This window comes from Centropristis striata, chromosome 10, assembly GCF_030273125.1.
Source record: "Centropristis striata isolate RG_2023a ecotype Rhode Island chromosome 10, C.striata_1.0, whole genome shotgun sequence".
Lineage (NCBI taxonomy): Eukaryota > Metazoa > Chordata > Actinopteri > Perciformes > Serranidae > Centropristis > Centropristis striata.
Genome location: NC_081526.1, coordinates 13,732,918 through 13,756,730, shown reverse-complemented (window position 1 = coordinate 13,756,730; position 23,813 = coordinate 13,732,918). Strand labels below are relative to the sequence as shown.

General features: G+C 40.5%; 1 protein-coding gene across 1 annotated transcript in view; it reads right to left on the bottom strand.

The window, feature by feature from the left end:
- The window catches only part of st6gal2a (ST6 beta-galactosamide alpha-2,6-sialyltranferase 2a), a 55,809-nt gene extending 32,974 nt beyond the window's left edge, over positions 1–22,835 (bottom strand). Inside the window, exons 1-3 of the mRNA XM_059342519.1 lie at positions 22,736–22,835; positions 22,269–22,542; positions 65–121 (exon numbers count right to left, since the gene is read on the bottom strand). The gene's annotated coding sequence lies outside the window, so the exon portion shown is untranslated. The remainder of the gene's footprint in view (positions 1–64; positions 122–22,268; positions 22,543–22,735) is intronic.
- Between the last annotated feature and the right edge of the window lie 978 nt (positions 22,836–23,813).

Genomic DNA, 23,813 nt, shown 5'->3' with positions numbered 1-23,813 from the left:
AAGTGAAAGTCCAGGGAGAAAGAAAAAAATGTGGACTAGTAAAGTAAAAGTTTGAGACACTCACCTCAACTGGTGCTTCTATTTCTTCATGACCATATGTCCTCCAGGATATAACAGGACCCTGAGAAGAGGAGTGGTACAAATTAGTGCAGTCAAGAGTGCATATGCACACATGAGGCTGTGTGTAGATGAAAAATCACACACTGCTCACACAGACACACCACAGAAAACACCTCCTGCAGGGCAGAACTTGGCTGCTTTCCATTCTAAACAAGAAAGGAGATTTTTTTTCTAATAACTGGAATCAAATTTACAGCTTTGCTCATTAAATCTTCAGAATTTATGTCATAACAAGAACTTAACACCACTTGACATCAGACTTCTCAGGCAACAATGATCACACAAAATGTGAATTATGCGGAGAAACAGCTAGAAGGGCATGCAGACGGCGCAGACCCCCGCCCAGACATGCCCCATCTTGCAGTGTTAATATTCCGACTTGTGGGGGTGTTCATGTAAAATTTCCCAGACTAATTTTTTCAAAATATTCGGACCCGTTAAAAATGAAGCAGCACAAAGGCAATGCACAATATTAACAAAATAAAACATAACTTGTGTTATCTGCCCTGTGATTATAATCCATTCCTACAGTTAATGGATTCTTCCTGGGCCAATGCTTCACCTTTCCACCAAGTCACATGAAAATGGAGCCAGTTGTTTTTTTTTGTAATCCTGCTGACAAACATGGCTCATTTCCACCAACATGATGCTGGTCCTGTTTCAGTTCAGGCACTTTGTGATGTTCAGCCACAGAAACTATGGTTTAGAGTTAGAAAATAAAAAGTAAATGGTTAGATTTAGGTAAAAACATCATGGTGTTGGGTTATTACATATCTTGAAATCAGTTATAAATTGGCAAAACTAAGTGGTTCAGTTTAGTTTCTAAAAAAATATAGTTTGGATTAATACCTTACTTCATCAAGATACTGACATGATAAAAAAAAAAAAGACTTATAAAAGCTACTGTTCATTTCCCCCAGGTGGAATACCTGTATGCAAGGTTGATATGGTGGATGGCTCCTTATATACAGACCTGTATAAGTACCCACCCCAGCCCCTTCTCCTTGCACCCCTACCTATAGAGATAACTGCTGATAACGTCCCTTCAATTGTGTGATAAAGTCTGAATCAGGTGGCATTTCACATGTGCATCAACATGATGCCTTTGCTTATTTCATTGCCATAGAATAAATAAATAACACAATCATTAAAAATAAGAGGATCATTATCAGCCTGACTTACTCTAATACTCTGGTGTACAACATGTTAGGCTCAGTCATGGCTTACAGTGTGAAATACACAGCAATAAAGGTGAATAAATGAAGCATTAAATTGCCTCACATCAGAGGAACTGCAATCCTCTCAACCACACATAATTATGAGTTTTGGTCTCTTAATGTGGGAGCATTAGCGAGAGGGTGGCAGGGTGAACAGGAGGAAAAAAAAGCTCCCGAGTGTTAAACCTTCTCTAGTCCTAATTACAGCTTCCTGTCTCTGTAGCTGCTGGGTCCTGCAGAGTGCAGCAGAAGCGATCTCAGGCTCCCCTGCGGTCCCCCCCCTCCCTGTGCAGCCAGACATCCAGCCGTCCCGCCCCCCTCCAGCTACACAGGAGGCCAAAGCTCATCCACTGACCCTGGTCAAACAGCGGGGAGCAACTGGGCCAGAGGGAGAAGAGACGGTATGGGAGAAAGAAAATAACGGCAAAGAAACTGATGCAATCACTCAAACAAATGCACATCTGCACAAACACACACAACAATCCTATTAGTTTCTGAAAATGCTCTGCCTCCGGCTCTAAAGCCATTGACAGGTGGGGTAGATGTCAGGCAGTAATCCCCTGTGCAGAAGTTTCAACATGTCTACCAGGCTGGGGTCAAACGTTACTCAGTGGAAAATATGCCATTTAACACCTGGAAATAACAACAGCAGGCAACAAAGAAGATAAGCAGGGAAACACACAGCTGCCCAGTGACAATGATGTCAACAAACAAATGACATCCTACATGCACCACTGCTCAACAGAAGCCCACTGTGGAAGTGTGTGTGTGTGTGTGTGTGTGTGTGTGTGTGTGTGTGCCCTGAGGTATGTCGTGCATGCATGTGGGTGCGCAGCTAGTTTGCCTCACCTGGCAGCAATCAGGATGTGTGCTTCAGTAACTGCGGTGAAACAACATAAATGCGTGGCACAGATGGAGAGGCGGGGGTGGAGGACAGAGCTAGTCTTGTGAGGGCTACACAAAGAAACAGTACAAAACGGGAAACATGGAAACGAGCCACTGCCAGACAGCAAAGGACGACTAAATGACTTAGTGGGAGTTAGCAGGAGACGGAGATGAACAAAGGAGCCTGATGGAATATAGCAGCACAGATCTTCTAGGGAGAAAAACCAAGATCCAATGTAGATATGCGATATAAAAGGAAGAGAGAGGAAGCTTTTGTAATTTTTCCCTCAGGAGGATAATTATGTGCTTTATGACCTGCGGGAAAGGAAAAAAACTGGAAAGGTAAACAGATGAGCGGCGAACAGACAGGAAGAATGCAGCTGATTTTTCTTTTCATTTACTTTTTTTGTTTCGTTTTTCAGTCTAGGAAATGTCAAAAGATATAAATGCTCAACACAACTCCACAGAGCCCAAGGTCACATCTTCAAATATCTTGTTTATCCAACAAACTGTCCAAAACCCAAAAATAATCACTTTGCTGAAAATATTCAACAAAAAAGGAGAAGATCCTCACATTTTTAATGTTAAGGTTCAATATTGTTTACACTAATATTGCTTGAAATATGACTACATTGTCTAAGTTATCTGACTAGTATGGACTAAAGTGAATCATTTCTTTTTTTCCCCTTATCACTGACAAATTAATTAGTTGTTTGATGTATTTAGTGTCAGAAAAAAAGTGAAATATGACCATCCCAATTTTCGACACATTGAAAATAAAAATAAAAATCTGTTTTCTATCACATACGTCAAAGAAATCAGCAAATCCCAGTAATGAGAAGCTGGTATAGGGGAATTCGTTTGCTTAAAAAGTGACCGAAAAGAAGAGCTTGGCGTTCTGGAAAATATGCATATTTGCTGTCTTGACAAGAGCTAGTTAAGACAGTTGACACCCCTCTCAAGTCTGTGCAGTAAGTAAGCAGCTGGTTAGCTTAGCTTAGCATAAAAACTGGAAACTAGGAGGGGGAGAGCTAGCCTGGTAAAGAAAAAAAAAAAAGAATAAGCAGCCTATCTGCACCTAAAAAGGTTCACTCATTAACACTTAATATCTCCAATGTGTACAAAAACCCAAGTGTGAAACCGACACATGATTTCCGGGGGTTATGTGCAGGACACAACAGTGATGACAAGACACCAGGACGATCAGGTCGAAGAAAAAGTCCAGCACACAACCAAAAGAGAGTTTAAACTCAATACATTCTCAAAAATAACTAGACCCGTGACCTGCTCCATTTACACCTCATTAGGCGCCATCAGCCAATAAGTACACCAGAGTGGCTGCTAATTTAGCTCTATAACAACCTGCCAGCAGCCAGCGTTCACTCACAGTGCAGGACGCTGTAATCTATACAGTGTTTGTACAGCTGTTTCAGGGGAAGTTCTCTGCAGACAAATTTTCCATCACTTTTCAAAGTGCTGGACATTTGCCTTGAGATCTCCTGCAGGCCTTTGCCACACTACATGACAAACTCAACCGTGATATCTTCTCAACTGTCAGTCACATAAAAGCAGGGCATCAATGGTGACGCACAGGCTGAATCAAAGTATTCGGACAAACTCTTGGAACATGTTCGTGAACGAACGTGTGCCCGTGAAGTCCGAGAGTGCTTTCATCGGTCAAAATCCACAATTCATCAAGTTTGCAAAAGGCCTATGGCTGACTTTCTGCAGACTTCCAAACAGTCTGAATGGGGTGCAGACGTACCCAGATTTCACTTCGAAGTCTACCCATACTTCACAGCAATATGCATTTAATGATGCAAAAGAAAGGAATAATAATAATAAATTATTTATAAATATAAATTACATTTGCATTATTCCTATTTCCTGTCAAATTCAAGTACTTTGAGCCTTTTCTAGCACCTTAAAGCTGTGGTAAATTCCATATTTATATAAAGTATACTGATTATTACACTTCATCACATTAAATTAGATGCCATTATACTATAGACAGCCAAAATTATTCCAGTTCAACAGAAGAATTTTTTTTTTTTTTTTTTAAAGTTCCAAGTTCACTTGTAACTATCCCGCCTGTTTGTAAGCAAAGTTTTCATCCTAAAATAAATTACAAGCACTTTATTGAAATTCTAAGCACTTTTCAGACCTTGAAATCACCACATTAAATCAAAGTACTTTCAACAATTTCTAGCACTCGTGGAACCCTGAATAAATGTATTGGGGAAGATTTGATTTTCATACCATTTTCATAAGCTGAATAATTTGCATTTTACCCTTTAGACGGGCAAAGGTTGGTTCAAAGCTTTTAAAATGTGACACTCTTCTGTTCAGAGTATGATGTCACGTAATTTCAGCAAATGGTACAAACCATAAAATTCTATGTTTGTTATACAAAGTGTCAGCATTGGTGCTAACATTAGGAAAATGTCTTGTTTTGTCTAACTAACGGTCCAAAACCCACAGACAATCAGTTGAAAGAGAAGAATGTAATACCAGTTACATGGTCAGAAAACCTTCAATTAATCTCTACTGAAATGACAACGGTCTATAGTCTGAACACATTGCTCCCTTTGCAGCCCAGAGACAACAGACTTGATGTGACACACTAAATCTCTGCCTCCTCTGTCCTTGAAACAGGAATAACCCTTTAAACATAAACCATTTGACCACATTAAAACAATGATGGCTTTATCAGTGCGGTTGAATTTAAAGCAGAGTCTTTTGCACATATGCAGAACAAGGAAGTACAAACACAGAATGGATGTTTCTGCATCTGCTGGGTGTGACTGTTGTAATTTGGCTGCTGTGTCTGGCTGTTTTGCTGCTGCTTCATGTTGACTTTCTTTACTGCTTACTCTTCTTTCTGTATGATTTAATGCTACTATTGTGTCTGCCATCTGTGTGTATATGTGTGTGAGTGCCAGGCTATATGTTGCTGTGCCATCAACCAGATCCAATGGGTGTAGGTGCTTGTAATTTCATTTGTATGATTAAAATCCAGGTAGCTGTTTTTGGCAATATAGTAGCATTTCAGACCATAACTGTGTTGGCCAGGCTTTGCTCAGTGCTTCTCTCTGTGTCTACTTACCCACTCTATGATTCCTGGCTATGCCACCATGTACTACTACCAGTCTGTAAAGGTACTCGAAATTCATGCAGCCTGTTGGAGCATAATACAAGTTGATAAAAGTTTAAATGATCTACTTAAATCATTCTCTGGTGGAAGAATAGATGAGTGTTAAGATAAGTGATATAATGCAAGGAAGATGGGTGAAAAGGGTAAATCAACTATTATACAACTTGTATCCGTGTCTGGAGGAGTGTTAATAAAATGGATGGGTATGTGACCTAAGGATGAGACAAAAACGGATCAATCACTCCAGAAAACATTCAGTATTATCCCAATAATGGAAATTCACCATGATCAACCTATTGTGAGTATTTTTTATTGGGATCTGCGCTAAAAATACATACCAGCCCATATGTTAATGCAGCTAATAATAATTTATATATCGACTTATCGTTTGATATATGAAAAGGTTTTTTTCTAGACTCGATCTATTGTTGTTTACATGTGCACTTGTTGACATAAACCAGTAACATTTTTGCCAGTCACACACACATCACACACACCACACACACGGCAATACAACAAACCTGAAAGTGAAATTAAAGCGTAACCATATTTGGCTTTTTTGCTCCAATATCATTATATCAGTGGCATACATTGGTCCTACAGTGACTTCAACAATACTATCGTTTGTCGTGATAGTTTCCTGAATCGTCCTTAAAAATGTGTTATCGTGACAGGCCTAGTAATATGTTCCTGTCTAACTGTAATTGATATATGGATATAACTTCTACCTGTGACTTTTCTTAACATTTACCTTTATTCTGTTATGGAGGACAAAACACATCAGTAAACTAAAACACAATTCAACAGTACCACAAACTATATTCTCTGAAATGACAACAAAAGGAAGCTGAACCAACAACTCTCTTAAACAGCGTCAACAACTTAACTTATAACCTTCATTGTAAACTGAAAGGAAAAACAACTCTACAAGGCTAACCCTGAGAGAACAAAGCTAGAGTGCTGGTTTTGATGCATGGCTTGCGGTTTATCTGCACATGTTGTAGTTTTGGTGAGCTGAAACAACTGTTCCTTCATGTGACCTTTATTGTAACACTTCAATGCTTGTAGGCGGAAACGGTGTTTTTTGTTTGTTTTGTTTTTTCCGCTTTAGGAGTTCTTAATGCAGCTGTTTAATCTGCAAAATATTTGATTTTAACTATTAAGTACCAAGTACAGGCAATTACAAAATCTTACATGGAATAATAACCAGACATCCATGTCTGTCTCATCAGTCAGCATATAACAGCAGCAGACTGATGTTTTCAATATTTATTGGTTGAAACCAGTGTTACTTTCCACAACTTTTAATGTTATTCATAATACATTTTGAGGACCAAGCAAATTACGGGATACTCCAAGGAGAAAGAAGACAACAAGAGGGTGCCAGGAGATGGCTTCGAAATAGAGGAGAAACCTGGGGAAAGGGGTGTGATGGCAGGTATAGATGCAAATTAACAGAAATTAAATAACTGAGACCTGACATCAAGAAAAATCTCTATCAAGAGATCAAAACTACAACCACAAATTAAAAAAGTTAAACACTGTGTTAATAAAACCAGACTGCATCAAATTCAAAATTTAGAGTGTATATTTACAAAATCCAACTTTTATCAATTATATATATTGTATTTGTATAGTTTTTGACTTGAATATGTCAAAAAGGATTAGCAAATTATCGCCTTCTGTTTTACTTACATTTTCCAACTTCTTTGGAGTCTGGGTTTGTAAATGAAAATGCTAAACTTAAAACAGCTTGAAACAAAAATAGTTGAACACAATGAAATAACTGTGCATTTCTTCAGGTCACACCACTAACACCACAATAGAATCAGAAGAGTAAAATATAGAGACTATGTTTTTATATATATATTTTTTTAATAACCATATTCCTCAAGACCCAGCATGCCCTGCTGCTGCCTGCTGTAATATTCTCAATGTGTCTACAGTCCAGGCATCGCCAGAGGTGACTGCACTGAACTCCACTATTTGACTGCCAGGTAAGTGCTTGGACAGCCCTCGAGGGACACAGCTTGCACAGCCTCTCTCTAAAAATTGTTCAGTCCACTTTTACTACACGCAGCTGAGGAACCAGAGCAGAGATGCCGTGTAATAAATGCACAGCCAATTTAAAAGAATTTCTCCAATTAGTTGGCAGCAGTTTCTGGAGGGAGAGGCACAGGAAAATAAAAGCCACATGAACTTTACAGAAAATAAAAAGGGATTTCTGTGAGGTCAGCTCACAGGAATATTCAGAATGCCTCATAAATGTTTACGATATAGGTCTTTTAACAAACGTAAATACAAAATGTAGAGACTCAACAATATAAAAGTAATCCCTCTATATCTGACTTGAAGTGTGTGGTGGTGTATTCCTCTAATTTCTGTCCTTTTTTCTTTTCTTCTCATTTAGCTGTGTTCAGGACATTTCTGGTTGTCACCCTTCGGACACAAAGATGGATACACCTCAGAAAAAAACATAAAATATAGCTCGGTAAAATGCCAAGCGGACAACGTTTGCTCCTAAACGAGAGTTAATCTGGGGTGTGCTTTCACTTTTAATAAACCAGAGAGGATGGGCTACATTTTAACGTTGTGTACAAACGGTTAGCGACAGTTCCTGTTTAGTATGCCTTTAAGCACTGAATAAATGTTAATTCATAATGAGTGGGTAGAGTCTGATTAGTTTAATAATAATCTGTAGTGTTTAACATGTGATAAACAGGAGGGTTGAAGAAGAAAAAGAAGAAGAGGAAGAAGAAGAATAAGAAGAAGGCGGCGGTGGCGGCCATGGTTAACAGAGTTTCTCAGTTCTGCTAGGGACCGAGCTGTCCTTCTCTATTCTGCACGCTGCGTCGCAACAGAATGCAAGTGTGACGTTCTCTCAAATAAAACACTGACCAAAGGGTTTGTTCCTCATAAAATATTGAACCCACAAGAGTGGAGTTGTTCTCTAACTGAAAAACATAAAGCAGTTTTACTTTAATACTCACTTTGCAGCAGCTCAAGCAGCTACAAACTAATACTTCACTGTGAGGTTTTAAAAAAGGCAAAAGGATGAAAGCAAAGCATTTGTTGACGGACAGACAAAACTGTGAACTGTGTGGTCAAAAGATTTCTGAATTAGCCCTCTGATCAAGTGTAAAGGCGATCCTACATTACTTTTGTCTTTAAGAGGCTGTCGCGAGCTCAGTTTAATAGTGGTATCATATAAAACTAGAAGACCTAAGGAATCCACCCAAATCTGCCTTGTCATGATAATCATGACATATCATGATAAAATTTTGGCGAGGGAAAAACTGACGAGGCCAACGTGTCTCTTGATCTCAAGATCTCTGAATGAAGACGGGCCCTATGGGTGCCCACGGAGCTCCACTTTACTTTACTTTATTATAATCCAATGCATTTTTTTCTCATGCAGTATAAATGTATTTTTGCCTATTCTAAACAAGGTGAATTTGAATATTTCTGTATACTGGGGTCCCTTAACAGTCTTGGAACTACATAAATTGGGTATGACTGGAAAGCTGAGAATCTTGTAAAGTCAATGAGCTCCGATTTATTCATGTGTGATGATCTTCGTCTCTATAGTTGCATATCGTTGTAGTGAGACTATTAAACTTGACATCACTGTATAAAATGACCTGCTGTGACCTCTAGGATAACCACATCCTCATGAAACTTTACAACCACAACCAAGGTATATTGACAATAAGCAGTCTTCAGAACAGAAAAGTCAAAGGTTTTTGATATCAAATAACATGTTTTTTTTCCTATGGTGTCCCTCAAGGTCTTTGTGTTTTAGCCCATTTCAACCGGGAAAGCATTACCGCATTTCTACCATTAAAACCGGGGGGCGCTCTTGCGTTATTCTACCATTAAAGCTGGGAAAGCGGATACGTCGTTTTGTAGTATTTGTAGTTTTTTCCACCTATTTTCGGTCTCTTGGCCAATGAAATGCACCAGAATACATGTGGGAGTGTTGCAATGCGACATGGGACTTTTCCATAACTGAAATCATGGCGGAAGACGACTATAGCGGAGGGAGCTCAGATATAAGCTCTCAAATACTTTTTGAATTTCATTTCTATCTGCTACAGAGGCTGAAAAATCGATTATTTAGTAGGCGTTGACACTTTACAGAAAAACTTTTTCAGGTTTTAGGGGGTTATTTTAAAATCGCCCATAGGTTTTACAGGCATTTTTTCCAGGCGTTTTAGGCCTAAATTGGTTAATATGGTGGCCAAATATGGTTACATTTGGCACCAAATGGTATCAGCCCTTGAGCTGCTCAAATAAATCTTCAGGTTCTCAGCTTTCAGATTATGTACACCACTTCTTTGTGGCATCTACTGTTGACCTGCGATCACCCCCCCTCCCTCCCACCACCACCCCCAACGCCAAAAAAAAAAAGAGATAAAATGTGTCTGTATGGGTCTTTAAGGGTTAATTTAGGAACTTGGTCTGATATTCCAGTCCAACAAGTCTCCAAGGATTATGTGAACAGAACATGAAATAAATGCAAATACAGTATGTGCTCCATGTATCAAAAGTGAGGAAAAACAGATTTTCCAGTAAGGTATTACATGAGGGAGACACATTTAGAAACAGGCTGTAGTTTGAAATATAAGTGGGTGTTGGGTGGGTGTTTGCACCTTCACTACCCGGGCCCAGTGTTATTTATGAATTTGAGCTTGAGTGGAGTGTTTTTGGCTTAACGCTACCAAATCCTACTCATACAAAGAGCCCAGGGCCGCGTTCAGACAAGCAGTAGTGCAGCACCTCTCATTTATTTGAATTGAAGCATCCGTCAGAGCAGCGGGGATGCAAAGACTTGAGGAAAAAAAAAAGTTTAACTTCTGCTGGAACTCAACAGGATATCATACAGCAAAGCACTGCATTGGTCACTCAAAGGGCCAATGTCAGTCACTGATCTTCATTATTTTTCATTTTTAGCCCTACCTCACAGTGTCTAATGCATTATCCTGTAGTGTTTTTGGCTGCAACTGCTATTGTAGCTTATGCTTCCAACCTGGAATTAAAGGTGCTATAAAACGTGGCTTGCTTGCAATTAATCCCAAAACAAGACGACAGAGTGTAAACTTGTGATGCAGCTAAAGTGTTTACCCTCACGTTTTTTTAACTGCTTTGTACGAGACTGAAATCACACATGCATTTAACCGTCTGATCAATGCCTTCTTACACCGTTAAGTTTGACTTTGAGCAAAGCAAAATCTATATGCTTCAGACTTTTGGGCTGGATCGGATAAAATTAATTGCCCTCCGCAATTTAATCCTCGAAATAATTCTTCACAAATTGAGTTCCAGTTACAGAACTGTCATTAACACAGAGGCACTTCTACAAGAATTGATCTTGTGCCATTTTTAGGGACTGCAGTAATATGAACCATCCAAACTCAGCTAGTACAAGGCATAGTATTTCACTGTACCGCACAGACCGCTGTGCTTTCTCATGTCACGTACAGATGAAAATTTGTGTGGTTGCACATCAGACAAGAAAAATTAGAAACTGCAAACACGGACTGAAACAGGGGCATTGGAAGCTAGAAGTCTTGAACTGGAGTGAGAAAATTGAGCTACAAAGACCAGGCATATGCACAGCCTAAATTAACTGAGCCTCTCTCTCTCTCTCCTCACTTAATGAACCACTGCTACAGGTCCACCCTGCTTAAGCCTCAGGAGGCAATCAGGTTATTACCGAGTAGACATCAGACTTCACCCTGTGTAATTATACTGCCAGCGTCCGAGCTCTCCGAAGGGTCTGCTGCACTTCATCACATCTTGAAACACCAAAGTGCAGCTGTTAAGAATATCCTGTAGACTGAATGGCTCGCTCCCTAAGACTATATAAATGAGGAATAGAAGACAGGACGGTGCTGAAGCTAAAGCGCTGTCATGTCATGTAAAACAATTGTAGAATGGTGTTACCTAACTTTATCTGGGTTTTACATGCCATTGATGCTTATTCTGTAGCATAGTTACACAGGCTAAAGGAGAGACAGAGGGAGAGAAAACAAGCCAGGGCAGATGATACAAGCATCTTTGTTTACAAAAAGTATCTTTCTTACGTTTCACTTTCAAAAGGCAAAAGCTCAGATTCCAGAGGTTAAACTCTCCAAATATATCCTGCCAAGCCCTAATCCTGCTGCTGTTCCAGCATGATGACATAATGAAAGGCTTCCTCCTCCCTTCACTTCCACTGCTCACCTTCTTTCCTTCCCCCCACATCTGCCTTATTCTCTGACCTACATTTAACTGTGGTGCTGTGCATGCAGATGTAAGTGCAGACACCGCTACACTGACTGTTTGTGTCTTTGTGTATTTTTTCTGAAGTCAGTCATTTTAACATTATGCCTTACCCACGCAAAGAACAGAATTAATATTGCATTCAGTGCCGCATCTCTGTCCGTGTGAGGAAACGTGCATGGACCTGTTCTGTAGCTTTGCCAGTCAGTCTTTGTGTGGAGATGCAACTTACTACCAGCAGTAGATCAACCGGCTTCTCACCACTGGCACCTAGCATGTGGAGCTGAGAATACACTGCAGGCGATACAGCTCATTCTAGCCATCCAACTGCCTGCCAATCACGCACACTAGAGCATGCAATTGCATGGCTGCACTCACAGATACACAGCTAAGTACAGGCCAGCTTGGAAACCCAAAGTATAGCACAAACTTTAGCCAAAAATACAATGAAGCAGAAGTTACATTTCAGTCCCTTCCCTTAATAAGTGAGGAGGCTAAAATGAGACACAAAGAACGCTACTTGTGTTTAAAGCCAGGCACACCTAGTTTTTCATGACTACAATCAACTTGCAGAGACTTGAATGTAATGCAGGTCAAAGCTGGTCACCAGTATGAAGGCACTGCTGCAGGGCTGCAGGACGTGAAAAAATATCTGATGGGATTACTTTGATTGATATTGCAATGGCTATATGATTCACATTGTTAGAAGGAATAATATTTTTTCATCACGATCATCAAAAAAAAAATTAAATGATCATTGGGTGATTTTTTTGTGAGGAGCTATAGCAAACAAAGATTTTTTTCCCTAAATCTGTAGAATGTGATTTGTAGACAGGGGCATCTTGCAGTCACACAATGCTTGAATGGTATGTTGACACATATTTTGCATTGAACAAATATTGAGCCATCTGCCTCGTCCATATTGTTTTTTCAATAAAATTTCAATTAATTGTGTAGCCTTAATAACCAGGATTGTGTATAGCTACTCCAGTCAGTTAATTACTATATCATCAAAGGGATCTAGTAATTGCACTCTCGCCTCACAGCAAGAGGGTCACAAGTTCGATTACGGCCTCCTCTGTGTGGAGTTTGCATGTTTTCCCTGTGTCAGCATGAGTTATCTCTGGGTCCTCCGGCTTCCCCCCACAGTCCAAAAACATGCAGCTTAGGTTTAATTGGTGACTCTTAATTTACCCGTAGGAGTGAATGAGAGCGTGAATGGTTGTCCGTCTCCATGTGTCAGCCCTGGGGACCTGACCAGGGTGAACCCCGCCCAATGTCAGCCCCTGACCGGAGTTCAGATAATCTGTTAAGGATGATAGATGGATGGATGATGTTTGATAGGTTTGTGACAGGTTCAAGAGTATCCCCTTCGTTCACCTCCAAACTGTCACACATCAGTTCCTTAGAAATGTGTGTCAAAAAAAGCTGTCTGCACTGCCTCCATGGAGGACATATACAGTATATGTTATATATGATCCCCTCTATGTGATACATTCACACAAAAACAGAAAAATATCAAATTCTGTTTCTGATGTCTGTGTGAAATGATCAAAAGAAAAACAAGACATCTTTCACCCCGATTCCCTCTTGGTGTTGGCAGCATCATGAAGGATGGTTTCATGCTGTTGTATTACCAGGTCCAGCAAGGTCAGAGCAGAAAGTACTATAGACTGATCCCGCTGAGGTAGATTAGGTCTGTCCTGTCCCCTGCTATCCTTCTTCAACCACAGCACCGATTATATCTGCAGAGCAAAAATGTCTATTTTTGCAAAGGCTCGCTTAGACACTCATTAATCTTGCTCTAAAGAAGCGACTACACCCAATAATGGCCAAAAGGCGCGGGGAGGCGGAAGTCTCTCACACACACCTGTCACAGTCCATCTGCTGTAGAAAATTCACACCTGATCCTCTATGCTGGGAGGATACGGGGTCTACATGCTGTATCTATGTGCACCTTCATTTTGCAGAGAGCAGAGCAGACATCCAGAATACTGACACCTGGACACATTAACACACATGTAAATACACACACACACACACACACACACACACACACACACACACCTGGACAAGTTTTTTGCACTACCAATTAGCCCCTCTCCTTCTATCAGACCACCATGTGAAGTGTTCATGCGCCTTGTAATTACCAGGGCAGAGGACGTGTTTCATTTAAAACCAGCACTACCAACACAGCCCTTGAGAGAAAACAAGCTTCTGACTCATTCCGAGTGAGTAACGGACAAGAGAAAGTCATCATCCATCAGACATCCACTGACTGTTCACTGTCTAAACAGGAGGCAGACTTAAAAGTTTGAATGTAACAACAGTGTACTTAAAGTACTCGGCAAGTCATGGAGTAACCTCCACTTAAGGATGAAAGGACGTCTGACGAAAACACGAGGCCCGGGAATAGTTGAATCATCCTGACCTTCTAAGCACATCCTATTCTGATAAATCACACAGGGCAGTGGTTCTTGATGACAGGCTTTCACGGTGCACAGAGCCCTCTCCAATACAGCCTGCCAACAGCAAGGTCCTATGAAGGAAATGCAGCCCTACACCTCACATTATGGCCCATAAATACAGCTGGGAGCACTGACGCCCACAGCGCGCGCACGTTTGATGTAAGAAAGTAGAGAAAGTCCACTTAAAGCTCATTTCACTGTCTGTTCCCCTTTTTGTGAGGGTTGAATGGGCATAATGCTTGTACCATCAGATTAAATGACAAGTAGGGGTCATGATTTTCAAACAGTCATTAAAATATAAAAATATAATAGTTTATGTGACTATCAGCTTGTTGGTGTGGCACACTCTGTTCAGCTCTTTTCTGCACAAGGGTAGAATTTCCTGCGGTGAAGTGACGAGGCTGAGATGCTACTAAGATGTTTGATATTAGCCTGATAGCTAAACTTATTTGTCCCAGGCAGAAAAAGCCCCTGATTAGTCCACATGGAAGGAACACAGCCTCTGACAGGTCAGACTCAACCCAACCCAAGGCATTAAAGACAACTAGATGGCTACAAGCAACTGCAGAAAGGCAGCTAATCATTGCTTTTAATACAAACAAATGAATAATTACACAACAGACGATATTAAGTGTCGGATTTATCATTATGGATTAATTTCTCCAAAAGGGCCGGATTACGATCGCACAGGAACACTTGTTGGAACAGCACACCGGTTGGCTTCTGCGCAAAGGAAAGTCTGTCACATGCACGTATAGTCCGATCTTCCTCCTCAGTCCTGTTCAAGGTTCGTGAAGAGACACAGTCATGCACACAGCTCAGATGGAACTGCTCCACTTCAGTGATGCAGTACGTACTACAGTTTATTTTCAAATAAGGCTACATTAATAATCATGTTTTTTTTTCACTGTCCCGGTTTTCAATGAATAATCTCTACCACCTCTCGCAGTGAACTCCTCTCCATTTGTTTCCAAACTAGGAATAGATTAATCAGTGTTTAAAGCTCAATTTCACAGGTTAACACATATTGTAATGCTTAAAAAAAAAAAAAAGATGCTGACAGGTAGGGGTGTGCCATATCGTATTGTTCACGATTATACTGGTATATTTTTGTTATGGGTAAAAAAAATGCATATCATGATATTGGCAACATTCCGACTTCTTGACATAGTTGCGTAAGGATTTCCCATTAATGACCTAGACTGCGGCGGCCCGCTATAGTCTCATGTGCTGCGCTAACGTCACATTTCAAGCTTAAGTTATTTTGCATTTTGTCTCTGCTCAGCAGTGTCTGACCCGACCCGCACCTCTCCATCCTCCTCAGAGACCTGCGCGCGCATTCACACATTTAAACACACGCGCTGCAAACAGCAAGCTGCCGTGCCTACCTACTCTCCGTCTGCGTGCGCCAATCTAAATCCTATCAACCTGTCCGGTCTTGTCAGAGGTCCAAACAGCCCAGACACACTGTTGCATTATGCCGTTCTTAGCCGCGAGCTAACATTAGCCAACAATTAAAGTTGTTTTGGTTTTAAATCACAAAAAGCTACTATTACTCCATGTCGCTTAACCCATTTAAGCCGGGAAAGCATTACCGCATTTCTACCATTAGAACAGGGATCGATGTTGCGTTATTCTATCATTAAGGCCGGAAAACGAATACGTCATTTTGTAGTATTTGTAGTTTTTTTCCACCTATTTTCGGTCTCTTGGTCAATGAAATGCATCAGAACACATGTGGGAGTGTCGCAATGCAACATTGGACTTTTCCAGAACATTGAAATCACGGCGGAAGACGACTATAGCGGAGGGAGCTCAGAAGTAAGTGACGGAAGCGATCTTGATGAAAATAGTGCCGATGATTTTTTTGCTGTTTCGGACTTTGAACCCTCGGAACCAATTGACCGGGATTTATGGATGAGGAATATGTTTTTAGACGACAGATTTTCACAGAAGAACAGACAGATTTGTGGCCATCTGGAGATAATAACAATAATAATACTACTAATTGATTGTGGTGATGATATAAAGCACAGAATTTACAAGAAGACTGTCAAAATAAGATGCCTTAAATAAAACATAGAAGAACCCTTATTCTCCTTTACAATAATTAATTAAAATAGGCAATGATTAAGATCAGTGTATATGATGGAATAGTGGCATTAGAATGTGTGAGAGGCACCAAATTTGGGCTTTTATGAAAAAAAATTCTCTAGTCCACACAGTCTGGCTGCTCCATGTCCTATTGGAAAGCCCTGTTGACTGGGAAAAATGTTATGTGGGGTGTTTGCTTACATTTAGCTCTCAAAATGAGATTGATCACATTGTACTATAAAATGTACAATATTTTCTCCCGGGGGCCCCCCTGACCCCCTAGATGGTTATTTTCAAGAGTAAATTTGACAACTGTTGAGATTTGCAATTTACACGACATTAAGATTTATGATTTATTTTGTTGTACGATTTTTTATTTATTTATACAGGCTAAAAAATATTTTTCTATATATTCTTCAGTATTTTTTAATATCATCAAGTATATTGTTATGGCAAAAATACTCTGAAATATCGTGATAATCTTTTAGGGCCATATCGCCCACCCCTACTGACAGGGATTGTTCATATCTGGGCTTCACACACTGGCTGTTGTATTTGTGGAGAAAATCATGTTTGGCTGCCCAGAGAACAAGCCCACTAATCTACAGCTCTACAGCCATTTTCAGACAGCTTAACCTCTCTATAATCTGCCTGAACTCTGGACACTTACTTCTAAACACAGACTAAGATTAGTAGCCTATCAGAGACTTATAGCGTAACGTTGAAAGCTACGCCACAATAAGCTGCTCAAACCTTCCCATGTCTCTGTTAAAAGAAGACTCAACATAAGGAGTAGAGCGCCATACATCAACACGGGTAAACGAGCGCCTAAACAACTCCTCTCAGGAAGTTTACAATCTTGTGAAGGCGGCTAATAACCCTGAACGTCCATGTGTTTCTCATGGAGAGTCCTGTCCTCCGAGCGCTCGCAGACTCAGCCAGGAGTGAGGGGCACAGCTGGTCTTGATGACTCCAGCACTCCTGCTTCTGAAGGCTGAGCTCAGATAACTGCTGCTTTGGTGGGTTAGCGTGCATCTGAAATTACACCTCCACCTTCCCAGAGTGCCCTGCCCAGGCAATCCTTCTCTGTACTGTATCTCCACAGCCTGGAGCTGATTACAAATAAATTCTACAATAGAAATGTTAAATTCTTGAATATTTTAGGAGTATGAATCTACAGTCAATCCATCTACTGCAGCTGAGATGACAGACAACCACATGGAGAGTGAAAATAATTCCTGCTACTTTTCACACCTACGGCAGTTTAGAGATGCCAGTTAACCTTTCCCACATATCTTTGTAATGTGGGAGTGTTATACCCCATTTCCATCAGAATTAGTGTGGGTATGAAGAATTTATTAATGAGGGAAAACTCCTTTCCCTTTGCCATAATTGATTATGCCTTTTTTTCCTCTGTGTGTCACGTTGGATGTCACAAACATGCCAGAGTAAACAGTAGAAAGCAGCATGGAGTAAAATTGTTACAATGGTTGCATCTTTTTAACATCTTACTTATTCAGTCTCTTTTAAACTTGGTGATGACTAATTTGGAATGATTTTAAGCACAGTTTGTAGCTAAGGTCACAACACTGGCATTAGAAATGGGGGAAATTAGCGTGTCCACCCTGGTGTCATGTTGCCGTCAATACCGGCTGGAGCTGGAGCCAATAAATACAAGTGAATGCCACTTTTAACCTTTCCCACTAAAGATCAAAGCCAGAAGTTAGTGGGTGTTATACCAGTATGAAAGGGACTATAGACTTCCCGCTACAGCTCGGAGAATATGCAAACCTTGTTGCTGTGAATGGACAGAACTAATGGTGCAGAGTTTTCATATATATATATATATATATATATATATAAATAAAAGAAGATGAGGAAACCATACTACAAGTGACGAAAGAACCAATATTTCTTTTAGGAGTTGGTGGAGATCAACAACCGAGCCCACAGCTTAATATCAGACTTGCATTCATGAAGTGACCCAAAACAAATGAATGGTAACGTGCTAATAACAGTTTGCTGACATCAACTTAAAAAGGCCGATATGTCAATTGTGTGTTCAAAACCCCCAGGTGGCCCAAAAGAAGATCTTCTTGCAGGTTTAAATATATTTAATACTCACTTTTACATCAATATTAACTGATTTCCAATTTTTTAAAAAACACATTTAAAACCTGCTCATTCTTGCATGTTATGGTTAAATCAATGAAACCGTTCTGAGCGGTCGCAAAGTCGCAGTAGTGCCGTATTTAAAAGAAGGTTCCCTGTACCGCTGGTGAGGTGATCAACCGATGCACATCTGTCTTTCAGAGACAGAAAGTCCGTATCTCTTTACAATCTAAGTGCAGACAGTAAAGAAATGCATCCTTGAAGCATAGCTCCTGCCTTCAATGTCATGGAATCGGTTTTCCATTTTTCCTTCAATGCCATAAGGTCAATCAGACACACACTCAACCCCTACACACTAACACACTGTCAGAAAATACTTGTCTATCCCATTGTTTGATTGCCTTCTTCAGCATTGATTTTTACCAATGTGAAAGAAGAATTCAATTAATAGACATCAGTGGGATTTATCTTAAACACCATGATCGAGGATGTCTCTTCACTGAACACTCATCCATATAAACCGCTTCCTCTCCCAGACTTCCTCTGGTGTAATGCTAATCAGAGCAGTCAATCTTTGACTAACTAGTTACCTCCGTTACTAGGTCATCACTGACAGCAATTATGCATGTCATCAATTGGTATTTTTAGAATGGCAGCACTTCCACACTGCTATTTGGTGGCATCAAAAAGAGGAAACACATCAACAATAAGAACAGTTGTTCTTAGAAAATGGATAAAACTGAGAATTAAATAATAAAGTCCTTTCTTTTGTGCATTATGTGCGATTTGCTGTTTTTGTCTGTAGAGTTCACGTGGCTTTGCTTGACAAAGACCTTTATCATTTGTTTTTTTATGGTTTATCTGATGGGCACAGATACATTGTCATTGTGTTTATAGAGGATGCTAATTTGCAACACCGATATCTAGATGGGGAGTGGAAGCAGTGAGCTACAATAAAGCACTCAGTAAAATATTACATTTAAAAATGAGAGACAGGTACAGGTATGCTGCTGGATTAACCAGGATTTAGTTGACGTCTTAAATGTAGCGAATTTTGTAGAAAATTTCAAGAGATCAAGTAGTGAGGTCCAGGACTTTGTTCCTTTCACAGAAAAGCTGTCTGAGCAAAATATGTTTTGCAGAATGGAGCATTACAATTACCACTTGAAGCTGCTCGGATGGATCTGCTAAAGCGCTGTAATCTACTGGAAGCTGAGATGTTATCTGGTTTGCAGAGCCTGAGAAGCAGGTCCATTTAAACATTTAAATTCAAGCCTTATATAATTAAAATCAATAAAAGCTCCCTGGACGTGCCCATCCAAGGGAGGCCTCCACCCAAAAAAAAAGAGCCTATGTGTATTTTTTTACAGCAGCTTTAAAGAACATATTCATGTTTGAAGTTAACAGCGCTCTTCACTGGCAGTAGTTATGAGGGACAGCAAGGCAGAAGTGACCGCAAAAGAGGGAATCCAGGATATTAGTAATTACAATATCCGCTTAGGATGGGTGGGAGGTATGATGGATAAATCAAACAAACACAAGGCAAAAACACACTTAATTTCCGTATTCCACACTTTACATCACCTACTTGAGTACCTCACTACCGGCAGTTACAACCCTTGATTTTACTGTTTTAAGTATCTTTTGTAACACATAACCATGTACTGTATGCCCTAATCGTAGGGAACTAGTTTTGTTGCCTACACCTAACAAAACTGCGACCATTTTTACAACATTCCTGATGCGTTTAAAACAGCGATCATAATGCTGAGCTACAGGGATGTGTTGATCCTCCCACTGGTAAGAGTGCGGGTTATGTAAACATTATGTGCTGTATTGGAGGGTAGGCACAAACGACACATGTGATTAGTTTTAAAGACCTGTTGGTTCAGAGCCAGGACGGGTGGAAATCGGAAAGTCTGAATGGGAGAGGGACCAGACGCACCTGCCAGAGCAAATAAAACGAGCTTGGCAGATTCTTCTGGTTCCCAGGCTAGAAGACCACAACCTGCCGAGCAAAAAGGCAGAAACTTTATAGTAGAGCGATTCTTAGATTTTGTTCAGAATTTATAGTTTTGTTGGAAAAACATAACAAAAACAAGGGTCTGTGTGGGAAAATGTCTGCAGGTCTGCTGTACGGTGGTTCGCCATTGTAGGATAAAAATGTCATATTGTTCATGCACACAAAGAAAGCCGCTCTCCTACACACCTGTACTCTGTCTGCACATGCAATGAAAGGCTCTGTTTTGAGACAATAATATCCAGCTGCAGAGGAAAGAAGGTGCCAGCCAGTGTGTGTAGTGCTCATTACATTTATTACATGTTTTTTGTAAAAGCAATAATGCAGATGTTCTGTGAGACTCACAACTCTTTCACACATTTGTGCTGGGTGTGTGCATTTATCAGGTACCCATTAGCACATTCATAATGCATCGTAAGAGTGGGTAGCAACATCTATAGTTCACTTTCTATGAAAGAAAATGTCCCGGCAAAAGGAAGATAAATAATTTAGCTTTAGTTTTATATAATGTGTGTCCTTTCAGCTGTGCTTAAAAACACTGTCCACTACATTTTACCCTCGTCACAACGCCTCAAAAGCTTTGAAAAACAGAGTGCACGTAATTATTCAGCAGCTGCACATACAAACAAAATGACACTTTTCTGACGCAATGTCACTATAACCTGGAGAGAGGCTTTGTATTTCCTTCCCTGTGCAGCAAGGAAGAAAATACAAAGCACAAACATGTGCCTTTGATTCCAGCGAACTACAGTGAATGAGAATGTGTGTGTTCTTATTGTAATGAGTTTCAGTCTACTCTCGACCTCCGTCGCTATTCTTGAAGGTGATGTGATCATGTGTTTCGGTGACATTGAGATAAAACTCGACAGCTCAAAGTGCCAAACCTCCCTTTCCTGTTGCTGATATCAGACAACTTGCACTTCAAAGGAATCACAATCCAAACCCCCACACACACAAAAAAGAAAACACTTAATTGCCCTTGACGCTTGTATGTTATCCTCTGCTTTTAAATGCTTTCACTGCCCTCACTCAATCGTGTGATGTGAAGGCGATTAGGGGAACATCACGCTTTTGTGTTTAATTTAAAAGCACTTGGTCAGAAAGCTGAGATGTTATCTGTTTCACTAACTAAATTGCTCCAAACAAAAAGCCTGAGAAGCAGTGCAGCTGTGGATATGAAAGTGCAGCGATGTGAAATAAACACGTATCAACACTGCTCCTAAAATTAACTTTTTGAGTACAAGAGCAGGTTATTTGCATTGTGACAATAAAGCAGCACAGCATGCAAGTTCTCTAATCAAATCAGTGCATTGTCAAAACAAGTGGGGTTGAAAGAGACACATTATGGCTACCATGATGACTATGGCTGTGGCCTGGGTTTCCTGTTATGAATGGAGTTGCCTCTCCATGTGCATGAAGCTTTTTAACAAAAACTGAGTGTCAAGGGAACAAAATGAACCTCTGCATCCTCCTCAAGTTAAAGAACAGCGTGCAGCAGGCCTGCCTTCACGGAGAGCTGTGAATGAACTCTTCAGTGCAGAGAAATACGATTTTCTTAAATAGGACACCATCCAAATGAGCCTCACTATCTGACACACATTGAACTCTGCTGCATGTGTCACTTAATGTCTGTGATGTTTATTAAACCAGTCATTAGGCTGAAAAGAGTCGCTCGGAGACTAAATGAGCTGCTGTTAAAATGAGCCTCCTGTGATGAACACCGTGATCCGGTAAAGTAACGCAGACAAAGGATTTTCTACGTTCCATGTTTGGGTTTAGAATAAAAGAGAATACCCGAAATTATTGAACCGTTTAAAGCACACATCGTGCATGCACATCCTCCCCCTGTGCTGCTCCGTGTCCTGCACAAAGCGCGCTGAAGCAGCAAATGTAGATGTGTATGGAAATGCTGCGGAAAGCGAACAAAGCCTTACCTAAAAACTGTGTCGGTCCTCACTGGATGTTGCTGCTGCTGCTGCTGCTGGCCGGCGGTCCATTTTGCTCCTGTTCGCCTTGTTGCACAGCAAACATGCGACTCGGTTTGGCTCGCCTCTGCTCCCCCGTTCACAGAGACGATATCCGCTACTACGCGGAGCGGAGCGGAGGGGCTGTGTTGTCTGTCACTCTGTTGCTGGCCTTTTTCTCGCATCCACATCCACTGAGTTTGAGGGGCGGAGTCAGCCAGGGCTGATTTTGTAGCTTGCTGGCCTGGAGGGAAGGAAAGGAGGCAAGGGAGGAAGGAAGCGAGGAAAGAAAGGTGTATTGATATTGAATTTGATACCTTCCTGGCAGCAGTGGGCAGGAGGAAGGAAGAAAGGCATATTTAGCATAAGTTTGATAACTTGCCAGCAGCTGATCAAAGAGGAGACAGGACATTTTGGGAAATACACATATTACTTACTTCTTGAGGAAATATAGACATCTTAAAAGTAATATCTGTTTGGTAAATATAAGTCTACAGCCAGTAGTAGTAGCTTAGATCCGCTGGTTGCGTTGCAACTGCTCACTAATAGCGATTACGTAATTTGTGGGCGGTGCCTAATTGGTGGCAGAAAGTGATAGTTAGCTACTGGACTAATTAAGCGGTGCTAGTGGTACAGTTGTGTAATTAATATGAATCGTCCTGATATTTTTCTCAATTATATCATGGTTTGTCAACAAAAGACAGATTATCTAACATGAGTAAGCTTACCCTTACCAATGGTGTAAGATTTCCTGACCCGTATTAATTGTCGGGATGGGTAAGGTATGGTGGCCCTGAAGTGCAAATCACAATGGGAAATCAGAAAACACAACGGCAAATCAATTTTTTGATTTGTTGTTGTGTTTTTTGATTTTGTCGTTTTGTTTTCTGATTTGCCGTTGTGTTTTTTGATTTGTTGTTGTGATTTGCACTTCAGGGCCACCGTAGGTAAGGGACCCAAAATGCATTAAATGGCCAGAGTTAGAGTGGCTGAACATCTTTTTCTATCTTGGGGAAAAGCCCAGCGTCTGAAGTAGAGAAAAACTCGTGGCATACTGATCCCTGGACACAATTACAATTTTGTACCTTGCGGCCATGTCCAGGACTTTGAATACAAAGTCAAACTTTTATTATAACAAACTTTTGGTTATATTAAGTTATGGTGGGAAAAGGGAAACAACTACTATTAACATTCAATCTATGAAAACAATAAAGAAATGGAGGGCATCATGGGATAACGATGTCTTGCTATGCCATTGGATGTCAGAACAAAAATAGTTTTTAAACAGATGGACTGGACCAATGGAATCATCTGAAATTGATGTATTTGCAGTGCTCATTTCAGACCAAAGAACCAAACTCTGAGTCTTGGTTTGCTGCAGGTGAGAACGCAGTCCAAAACAAAGGAATGAAGCCAACCAAAACACAAAGCATTCTGGGTTGAATTTGGGCGGAAATTTGAGAATCAACACCAGGTGGAGTAGTAACAGGCTTGAAAAATCTTTTGCAGACAGAC